We start from the raw sequence: 11,771 nt of genomic DNA on the forward strand, positions 1-11,771 counted from the left end.
AAAGAACCGGACACTTATCACACTTGCAAGAACTATGCTTGATGAGTACAATACACCCGAAGCTCTATGGGCCGAAGCTATCAACACCACATGCTATGCATCCAACTGCCTATTCCTTCAAAAGTTTCTTGGCAAGACCCCTTATGAGTTGCTCAATAGGAAGAAGCCGGACGTATCATTCTTCTAGTGTTTGGTTGCAAATGCTACATCTACAAGAAGCAGGCAACACCTAGAGAAGTTTCAAAGACATTGTGATATTGGCTCTCTTGTTGGTTACTGATCAAAGTCCAAAGCATATTGAGTATTTAATCATGCCGCCAGGCTTGGTTGAACAAACATATGATGTGGAATTTGATGAATCTAACGGCTCCCAAGGAGCACATGAGAATCTTGATGATGTAGATGATGAACCATTGAGGGAAGCCATGAAGAAAATTCCGGTTGGAGACATCAAGCCCAAAGATGATGTACAAGTGATTGATCCACCTTTTTCATCAAATGTGCCACAAGATGGTGATAAAGATGGGAGAGTAGAAAATGAAGATACTCATGTCTCTCATGATCAAATGGTGGCACAAGCTCAAGATGTTGATGCTCCACAACGTCCCCCTCAAGTGGTTGATAGAAGAAATTCACCTCTACTACAAGCACATCCACAAGATCTCATCATAGGGAGTCCTTCAAAGGGTGTAATGACTTGCTCTCAAAAACTTGCTTTATTTATTGAACATCACTCTTTTGTCTCTTGTGTTGAACCTAAGAATGTAGAAGAAGCTCTTCAAGATTTGGATTGGATAAATGCCATGCATGAAGAGTTGAACAACTTCACCTGTAATGAAGTTTGGACTCTTGAAGAGTGACCACAAGGTGCAAGAGTCATTGGAACAAAGTGGGTGTTCCACAACAAGCAAGATGATCAAGGCATTGTAGTGAGGAACAAGGCAAGGCTAGTTGCAAAGGGGTTCTCTCAAGTTGAAGGGTTGGATTTTGGAGAGACCTTTGCACCGGTTGCAAGACTTGAAGCCATTCATATCCTCCTTGCATATGCATCGCATCATGAAATGAAATTATATCAAATGGATGTTAAAAGTGCATTTTTAAATGGTTTCATAAATGAACTAGTCTATATTGATCAACCTCCTAGGTTTGAAGACCCTAGATATCCTAATCATGTGTATAGGTTATCCAAGGCGCTATATGGGCTTAAGCAAGTCCCAAGAGCTTGGTATGAGCGCCTTCGGGATTTCCTCATTGAGAAGGGCTTCACCATTGGGAAGGTCGACACCACACTATTCACCAAGAAGCTTGATAGAGAAATCTTCATTTGTCAAGTATATGTTGATGATATCATATTTGGATCATCAAATGAAGATTATTGCAAAGAGTTTGGTGAATTGATGTCGAAGGAGTTCGAGATGTCAATGATTGGAGAGCTTACATTCTTTCTTGGTTTTCAAGTCAAGCAAATGAGAGACGGGATTTCCATCTCTCAAGAGAAATATACTAATGATCTTCTCAAGAGGTTCAAAATGGATGAATGTAAGCCAATCAAGACACCAATGCCATCTAATGGACATCTTGACCTAGATGAGGAAGGTAAATCGGTTGATCAAACTCTCTACCGTTCTATGATTGGTAGTTTACTATACTTGACCGCATCTAGGCTCGACATCATGTTTAGTGTGTGTATGTGTGCTAGATTTCAAGCTAGTCCTATGGAGGCTCACATGGTTGCCATTAAAAGAATCCTTAGGTACCTTAAGCACACACCAAGCATTGGTCTTTGGTATCCCAAAGGAGCTAGATTCCAACTAGTTGGCTATTCCGATTTGGATTATGCCGGTTGCAAAATTGATAGAAAAAGCACATCCGGAGGGTGCCATTTGCTTGGTAGATCACTAGTGTCTTGGTCGTACAAGAAGCAAAATAGTGTGGCTTTGTCCACCACCGAAGCGGAATACATTGTCGTGGGTGCTTGCTGTGCACAAATTCTTTACATGAAGCAAACTTTGCTAGACTATGGTGTAGTTCTAGAAAAAGTATCTCTTTTGTGTGACAATGAGAGCGCGGTAAAGCTTGCCAATAATCTGGTTCAACACTCTCGCACCAAGCACATAGATATCTGCCATCACTTTCTTAGAGATCATGTTGCTAAAAATGATATATCACTAGAAGGTGTAAGGACCGAGGATCAATTGGCGGATATCTTCACTAAACCGCTAGATGAGGCTACATTTTGTCAGTTGAGGAATGAGCTCAATGTGCTTGATTTTAGTAACTTCACTAAAAAAATGTGCTTGTGTTGTCCCTTGCATTGCATTGTAATATACAACATGTTTAAATTTTAGTAATGCACTTAGGGCTTGTCTAACATGGTTAAGATAACCACCGAAAAGCATGTGAAGAAGCTTAACCTTAGATCAAACTTGACAAGCAACTAAAATTACTTTCAAGTATTGCATTGTATATGCATGTGTGTTGTTTTGTCGTTTCTTTTCGGTTATCTTTTGAGCACCCGCTGTGTTTGCCCACAATTAGGGAGAGCATTTGAAGCTTCTATTGATCATAGAACCCTCTTGTGTGGTCACATGGTGCTCCTCGCCTATTTTATTGCATATTTTCTTAAAAAGAATTATAGCCTAAGGCAAAATATTTTGAAAAATTTGAGGGTTTGAGAGAGGTCTCTCACATCAGTCCCAATTGGTGTTTATTTGAGTCTTATTAAAGTTGGGACTTAATTGGAAAAAGGCAGCGCAAAGGAACATTGAAGATTCACTGAAATATGGTGACCGAACATTGCACCGGACTCTGCTTCCAGCGTTCGGTTAGTTCACAGACAGTGAATAGATGCAATGTAGGAGTGACCGGACGCTGAAATAGTGCTCATCCTGTGTCTGGTGTGATGGTGGCCCTACGTCCGGTCAAACAAAGAAGACAAACTCAGGATCGATCGGACTCTGGCTATGTCCGGTCAAGGGTAATCGGATGCGTCCGGTGGCGATTTGAGGGGTTTTGGACCACTCTGTTGTCGACCGAACTCTAGGTGGCAGCGTTCGGTTGTTGCCACCGATGCGTTCGGTCAGATGAATCCGCGTGGATCTCAACTTCCTTTCCTTGTCTATCATGTGGGGGCCACCATATATATACCCAATGCTGTATGCCACACCGCTCCTACTACTGCCCCAATCCCACGCCACCGCATCTCCTGCCGTCACGTAGCCATGCGCCCGCGCCTACCTTGCCCGCATCCGCATCAGCCTCGCACCGCCACGCCAGCCTCCACAGCAGCGCCACCTCACCTACCTCCACAGCAGTGCCACCGCACCCATGTCGACCTCGCCTGCACCCACACTGCCTCGCTGTGACCACACACCAACACCGCCACCTGCGCCTCCATCACCACGCCTACGTCTCCATGGCCTCACCAGTGCCACGCCTGCCTCGCCGTGCCCTAGCCACGCCAATGCCTAGCTCCCGCCCACACTACCATCAACTATGCCACCACATCTACTCAGCTGACGCACCACTTCATGTCAGAACCCTAACCCTAGGTGTAAGATTGCCGATCCTAGTGGTGCCCTACGATTCTCTCCTTTGCTCATCGGTCGCTGGTTCATCCGATTTCATCAGGTAGCAAGCCTTTGCTTTCAATCACTCATCTATTGCTTGCTTCTTAGGGTTTCATACCTCTAGATGAATATAGTGATTATTTATATTTCCTATCTATTCCATCGTGCAGTGAGTCGGTGCTCTTGTGGTTACTTTGGTAGTTGTCAGTAAACTCGAGGCCAAGCCTCGTGAGTGTCAGTTGGAAGTTGGTTCCTATCAGTGGCAGTACTTCTCTTCAGCTCTAGCAATGGCACATTGCAAGAATGCTAGAGGTGGTCCCGGCGATGAGGATCCAAAGCCTCTACCTCGCCTGACTGCTTAGGAGAAAGGAAAGGTGAAGAAGACTACAACAAAGAAGTGGAAGCTCGCTGATGTGGAGATAGAGAGAGCAGTAGAAGTGGCAGCCACCATAGAGCAAGCAGAGAGAGGTGGAGTTAGGAGTGGCGTTCGCATAGCTGATCAGTTATCACCAGCTTAGAGGTCCATCGTCGAGAGGACTGAGACTCTTCATGGTAGTCCACCTAGGACTATCATGCTTGGAGGACGACATGTCTCTTTAGAGGAGAGTCAGCCTCAGGGGGAGACTGAGTAGTAGACACAGTCAGCAGAGCAAATAGAGGGTACTCAGTAGATAGAGAAGGTTGAGGAGACAGAGTAGGCAGCACAGCCATAGCTTTGTCACTCTGGTCGCACACGTACTCAGGTGTCACTGAGGCCTGAGACACAGAGGAGGGGCTCTCGTCCACCTCCTAGACCATGGGGTCCTGCCTCAGTGGTTCACCTTGACTTGAGGGCAACCACAGCCTAGACAGGTGCAGCAGCTCCACTTTGTGCAGTTTGAGGACTGGTTTCCACCGAGGCGGGATGAGCGTGCCTTAGAGCACTTCTACACTGTGTTGTAGGAGGATTTATATAATGCATATCTAAATAGTGGAGTTGCCTTTAGATGTCAGAGAGTCTACTCCATAGAGTCTTTAGTTGTAGGCTACAAGCGAGCAGATCCGTCCTCACCTCTCTTATCTACCAGGGTTGATAGATCTTCTTGGATAGACTGGCCACTATGTTTCAGTCATGGGTCCATGAGTTCTACTCTTCTCTTTGGATTGACCCGAGGCAAAGATTCATTCACTTTGCATTCAAAGGCCGTGACTATAGGATCCAGAGCTCAAGGGTCAGAGAGGTTCTCAGGATTCTAGAGTCCCTTATTTGCCTTCATGAGGTTTGCTATGGACAGACAGAGCCTTCGAGACGCCCTCATGGTGGACTTGTGCCACCTATAGACCTTGTCAGACTGTGCTTCACAGAGCCATTTGGCGAGGAGTCGAGCAGGACACCACATGACCTTACTCCTATAGCTCGGCTTCTTGATGCTATTATGAGGAGGACTCTGCTTTCCGAGCATGGGCTACCGTGAGGGTCTAACTCGCATTCAGTTATGGCTAGTGTATCACCTTGTGTCTCAGACTGCTTTTGATATTTGGGATCTGATACTTTTAGATATGGAGGACACACTAGGAGAGGGCTTTAGGGGTCACCGTTAGCTGCCTTATGCTCATTAGATCACCTTCTTGATTCGAAAGGCAATTACACAGAAGTCTCCTAAGACAATGGTAGAGTACACAAGTGCTACTATAGAGTTTTCGCCATATAATGTGACCCACATGCTATGTCATAGTCGAGTGAGATCACCTCACCAGTCAAGCCATCGCCTAGAGGTACCTAGAGACAGAAGCCCAGCAGATGAGATCATTAGGGGCATTACTACTGATAGAGGAGGAGCAGCTTGATGCACAATAGGTGGATGTGATTGAGAGCGACTTGAGTGATAGCTCTAATGATGACTATCAGCCAATTCAGCAGATGGCTCCTCGACCACATGACTAGAGAGGCCTAGTGGCTCTAGCTCCGCTCCACCACAGCCACCATAGATAGACCTAGCTCTTCTAGCTATACTTGAGCGGATGAGACAGGACCAGGCATGCCAGGCACAGGAGACCGTAGCTACACTTGCTCAGGTTCAGGCTCGATAGAACGAGTTTTAGAGGCAGCAGCAGGTCATGCAACAGCAGCAGCTTATGATCCAGCAACAGTTATTTGGCTTCTTGCAGCATGTCTTCACTGCTATTGGGGTTGCTCCTTAGTAGTCTACACCTTAGATAGGCCAGCCTGCTACCACCACTGCAGTGACTCTAGCTGTACAATCTAGTGGGCTTCAGAGTTAGGGACAATCAGCTACTTAGTTTGCTTCACCTACAGAGCAGGTATCCCAATGGTTTGCTTCACCAGTGATAGCTTAGGGTCCTCACTTTACTCCTAGTGTTATGGGTTTCACTCCGTCTTAGAGTTCCTCAGTGCTAGTGACTGACACCCTAGTCTCTAGGAGCCTCGGTGCTACTTTTAGTGAGCTTACAGGGCAGCCTACACCGCTAGAGTTGCGAGTCCCTGTTCTTATCACAGTTGCTCCTATTACCGGGACTACTGAGATGATCCCCTCGTCTGTTGCATCGTCCGAGCTAGTTACTTCAGTTGTTTCAGTGACAGCGACAGCTGCAGATGTGGCTTGCACTTCCTATAGTGATCCTTCCAGAGTCACAGGCCATGCCAGTTACTAAGCAGACCTAGGCCGCTTCATCTTCACTTCTAGTGATAGAGGGTCTGATCGCTAGAGTTCATGGTTAGAGGATGCTGCTGCTTAGTTCTAGATTTCTCATCGCACCTCAGTGCCCGACTCGTCTACTCCTGTCCCGCCGTCCGACCCTTAGGTTTTGGTGCTTGATGCCAAAGGGGGAGAGGGATCGAGTATGTTAGATCTAGGGGGAGCATTACATCTAGGGGGAGCACGTGATTCATTACTTTTGGTTCTTTGTGTGTGATACTTTATGCATTCACGCTTAATTTCATGCATTATCTTATTTACATGTGATGGTGAGACTTATGTGACATGTTGGCTCTCTACATTGATTTATATATGTCATGTCACTTGGTTATGCTCATTTGCTTTGCTTCCGCGTTTTACTCCGATTCAAATAAGCTTTACTTCATGTATTCTTGCTTAATTCATATCTTTTGAGTACACCATGTTGGCTTGGGTCATATAAGCATGTCTAACCCCTTTGTTCTTATTGTCAAAAGCTTATATGAACCAAGCATGTTGAAAACCTCACTCATCTCCTTTACATACTTGAAGTTGTGCTGTCATCAATCACCAAAAGGGGGAGATTGAAAGCATCTAGGCCCCAAGTTGGGTTTTAGTGATTAATGATGACACGAGATTACTATGACTAACATGTGTTTTGTAGAGGCAATTTGAGTTAGGTCATGGTAATGGAAATTGATTGGGCAATTATGGTTGTCATGCCCCTATCGATGGAAATCGTTTCGGTTTTCAAAGGATGGACGACAAGGTTAAGGACGGACCAGTTCTAAGTATCGTTTGGTGTTGAAGAGACACTTAGAGTAGTTTAGGACTTTGTTTTTCCTTTGGCCAGACTATTAAGGGGGGTATGGACTAGTAGCTTGACCTAGGTGAGTCTAGTGGGTTAGGTGTGGTGCACACTTGTCAAATCTAGCACTAGGTAGCTCAGAAATATCCCTAAGATCAATTGGAGTAAACTTTATTCACATAGGATTTCGAGTTGGAAGTGAATGGAGGGCCAAATGATTGACCGGAACACTGGTCTGGTTGTGCACCAAATGCTAGAGGGTGAGTCCAGGTCAGTTCATTTGATTGACTGAAGTCATCTGGTACTAACCGGACGCTGAGTGAAAAGTGACCGAACATTGGGTGCCTACGTCCGGTCAAGTCTAGAGAGGCTTCTAGAGAGGGATTTTCTTGATCGGATGCGTCTGGTCAGTGCTAACTGGACTGCTGGTCAGGATCCGATAACTGACCGGACATGGAACAGCGAAAGTGAGCGGACTCTAGGTGCCAGCATCCTGATCGACATCAGTAAGGTTCCAGAGAGTGTTTTTCTTGATCGGACGCGTCCGATCAGAGCATAACGGCTCTTTCTGACACAATGGTGGGATAAATGACCAGAGCGTTCGGTCACCCTAACTGGAGCTTCCGGTCACCTCATAGAGTGATGACTCGGCCTCCAAATATTATGTTTTGAATGAGGGGGTATAAATACTTACTCCACTCATCCAAGGGAGGTCTCTTGCCCATTTGTTCAGCTGAGAAACACCTTGAGATTGCAAGGGAGAGCAAGAGCCTAGTGAGGTGATTGAGATTTGAGAATCCAAGATTAAGGTCCTCATTAGTGCAAGGAGAGTAGGAAGTGTGCATCCACCCTTCTCATTAGGCTTGTCGTGGTCAAGTGAGAGTTTGTGCTTTTTACTCTTGGTGATCGCCATCACCTAGATGGCTTGGTGGTGATTGGGAGCTTGGTGATCATCCGACGAAGCTTGTGTATGACCCAACTCAAGTTGTTCAGTGGTTGTGGGCGATTCACCACGACGGAATGTCGAAGAATCAGCCTATAGAGAGCACTTGATCCTTGCGCGAATCAAGGGGGAGCTGCACCCTTGTGCGGGTGCTCCAACGAGGACTAGTGGGGAGTGGTGACTCTTCGATACCTCGGGAAAACATCACCGTGTTCCTTTCCCTCTCTTTACTTTGAGCATTTACATTTGAGAAATTCATTTCATGTCTTTACAATCCTAGAATTGCCATGCTAGAGTAGGATTGGAACCTAGGGTGCAAAACTTTTATGCGTAAGATCAATTGAAACATATTCTAGGCACAAGGGGTGAAGTGGGCTAAGTGTAGGGTTTAATTATTGCAAAGAATTTAGAATTATTCCAATTCACCCCCCCTCTTGGGCATCTTGATCCTTTCAACTCATATGTCTAATATATTTTCTCATCGTGTTGCTACGAAAGGTTGGTCTATTTGGTACATTAAATGGGAAAATATGGGAAGGAAAGGTAACATGGCTTTTTTTATTACAATGTTGTAAACAAACATAGAGGTTGGCTATCATTATATGGTGCCTATTCTAGGCCAGCAAATCAATGACATGTTAGTGGAAAGAAGTATTTGATGGAGTTGGGCTCAAGCAACTAACACACTTGGATTCAAAGCACAACATTGGCTAGGATTACATTATAGGTGGAAAGAGCAAAAAAACTACAACACAAGTACGTCTCCTAACTGCGAGGGTTTACAAAAGAGTGAATTAGGATCCACTCCCCTTAGGCGAAAGGACATCTATATAAAACTACTGAGGAGGGGGCTCAAGCAGTTAACTCCACTAGAGCCAAAGCATTACATTATGTGGGATTACATAATAGGTGGGAAATGCAAGCACTACAATACAGGTACATATCTTCATGCGCAGAATAACTTTTAAGGGTCTAGCTTCGGACCGTATTAGCTTCATTCCATGAGGGGGTGATGTGTCCACTTAGATCATGCTTCAGAGCTTGAGGAATCCTTCAGGGAGGATGGCATGAGAGCAGGCACCATCCCCTAGCGGTTGCTGAGTGAGTGGGAGGATTGCTTCTCCATCAACTGACCCTGTCTCAGAAATTACCTATGAGGCGTCTGTTGGGGGAGGCTCGGGGGGTATGTCCACTATGGCTGCTTGGATTTTTTCCATGGATGCAACCTGGTATTCCATCTAGTATGGGTCCCTACCTCTCTTCCAAAGTGAGGGTCCTTCTCTTGGCCCTAGTGACAAGGTAGAAATCCTTTAGCTATTGAGTGTGTCGATCTTTGGCTTGCTTGGAGGCTTCAATTATTGCAGCCTCATGGCTCTCCGCTATAGTTGCTTGTGCCTAAGCCTTGACTAGCTGCACTTCGAGGCTTCTGATCTGCTTCTCGGCCTCCTCTGCTCTATGAATGCACTTCCTCAAATCGGTGGCCCGCCTATCATACTGCTCATCTAGGGAAAACAAGTGGTCAGACATGAACACCGTAGTTGGGTCGTCTTCCCGTAATTTGGCCCCTTCGAGGGTCCTCATCCGAGCTACCCATATAGGGTTGCTCCTTACCATAAGGGGGAAGAATCTCATGGGTGTACGACATATCTGCCTCTCATAAATCTAGCATAGGTACCTCAAAGCCTTACGAGCAGCAACTTGGTAAGTATCCTCAAAACGAAACCCTATGGTAGACACCACCCATGGTATTGTGTCAGGAAAATCCTTACTTACTCTGACATAGACGATCACCTCACACCGCTCTATGCCATACTCCTCATAATCCCTGCCAACATATTCTGGGTGGTCCAAAATACCTAGCCTGGTCATGGGTGCATATAGAAGCTTCGGGAAACCAAGCGTGTTCAAGCATTAGCTAGTGGTCCAGCTCTCATCCGCCATCTATGAGGAAAAGAAGGGGACATCATGTCTCAAACATATAGGAGAGGGTGAGATTTCTGTAAAGATGTTTATACCTTGGTCACCTTGATAAGGCCAACTGGTGAAGAGGAAGGGCGTTGTAGCGGGTGGATTCCTTTATGGGAGTAGGCAAAGGGAGGAAGAGCAATGCGGCTCGATGGAAAGGTAGTTTAGTTAGGTCATGCTTCAGAGCTTGAGGAATCCATCTCTCACCACCGCATTTTATAGCTACCCGAATGCCACTCTGTCTTGTAACTCAAGGACGTTATTTAATGTGGGGGCTATTGCATCGATGTGGGTGTCGTCGTGAAGTGGGATGGGCGGTGGTGAGGTGACATCTATCGCAGTGGTTGTTGGGAACCTAAGGGGCACGCTCCATTAGTCATGGGCATGCACGAGCCCTTGGCTAGGCATTTAAGGGGCTATTCGTTCCCATATTTCCATGTAGGGGAGGTAAGGCTAGCTATTGTAGGTCCCTCTTATGAGGAACCATCATTGTTGTGCGGTCCTGTCATTGTTGCTCAGAACACTAAAGGTGTGACCATGAACTGTGCACCACGCCTAGGGTCATGAACTAACGCATGCATCCCTAGGTTGCCAACCCTTTTGAATGTGTACATTCTTTCATATGCCCTACTACTAAGAGTACGCTTATCAAGACAACGTGACCTATAGGCAAACCAACATACAGTTACAAATATAAATGGGAATGAGGAACCTAGGAAGCAGGGAGCATACAAAAATGAGAGGAAGACGATTCTAGTATTCTCAGACTGCATAAAGGTCTTAAGGCTAGGGTAACCCCAACAGAAGCATTAAAAAATGATGGCCTCAATAAAAAGTCAACTTTGATGAATAAATGTTTGTTGTGTTGTGGTACACACTAGGCTCATGCTATGGTTAATGAGAAAAAATCTGCTGAATTTGACCCCCCTGCATTGGGGATGGCCTAAGCATGCCTATAGTGAAGACACTGTCTGTTTTAGGGTATTAAGGGGCTCATATGTTGATGGTTGCCCTATATAGGACAGGCCTGCTCGTTGCTTCACGGGCATGCCTTTTATTGCCTGGTTGGCAAGGAGGTGATGACACGTCCTGTGGTCCATGGCCTCGCCTTTAGTGGCCTGGGCGACAATGAGGTGACAACATGTTGGTGGCGGTCTTGTAGATGTCCATATACCATTTATTTGTCCTCCTATTATGCTTTTACATGTGTGTATGCTATGTTCGCCTGCGAAGCATATAGTTGGAAGCATTAAGGAGATTTGATGATGCGTGCGTGTATACAATGCCTAGTTTGGCAGCGCTACATTAACAGTGCTCCTAATGCTAAACCTCCCTCCTCCTGCTCCACCACATAGTCGACTCTTCCTACACCACAGGGCTGGTAGACCTAAGGTTTACATGGCCATAAGCACTTTCCCCTTCACCACTCTAGTGCAACCTCCCTCACCTTCACCAGATTCAAACTATATCTCCTAGATGTAGATTAAACCGGTGGTAATCATGGGTGCCACTGGCATAGGCAAGACAAAGCTATCGATTGACATATCCAAGGTGATTGGTGGTGAAGTGATGAATGCTGACAAGATGCAAATATATGCTTGTCTCGACTCAGCAACTAAGATCTGCCCAAGTGATCAAGGAGGTATTCTTCATCACTTATTTGAGGTTCTTTCATCAATTGCAGATGACTTGTTTGTACATTCCTTTCGATCTATGGCAACAAGTACTGCGGAGTCTATTGCAAGACGGGGTAGGGTTCCAGTTCTAGTAGGTGGGTCAAACTAGTTCATGCATGGATTTCTTGTCGACCA

The sequence above is a fragment of the Miscanthus floridulus genome, chromosome 13, assembly GCF_019320115.1.
Source record: "Miscanthus floridulus cultivar M001 chromosome 13, ASM1932011v1, whole genome shotgun sequence".
Lineage (NCBI taxonomy): Eukaryota > Viridiplantae > Streptophyta > Magnoliopsida > Poales > Poaceae > Miscanthus > Miscanthus floridulus.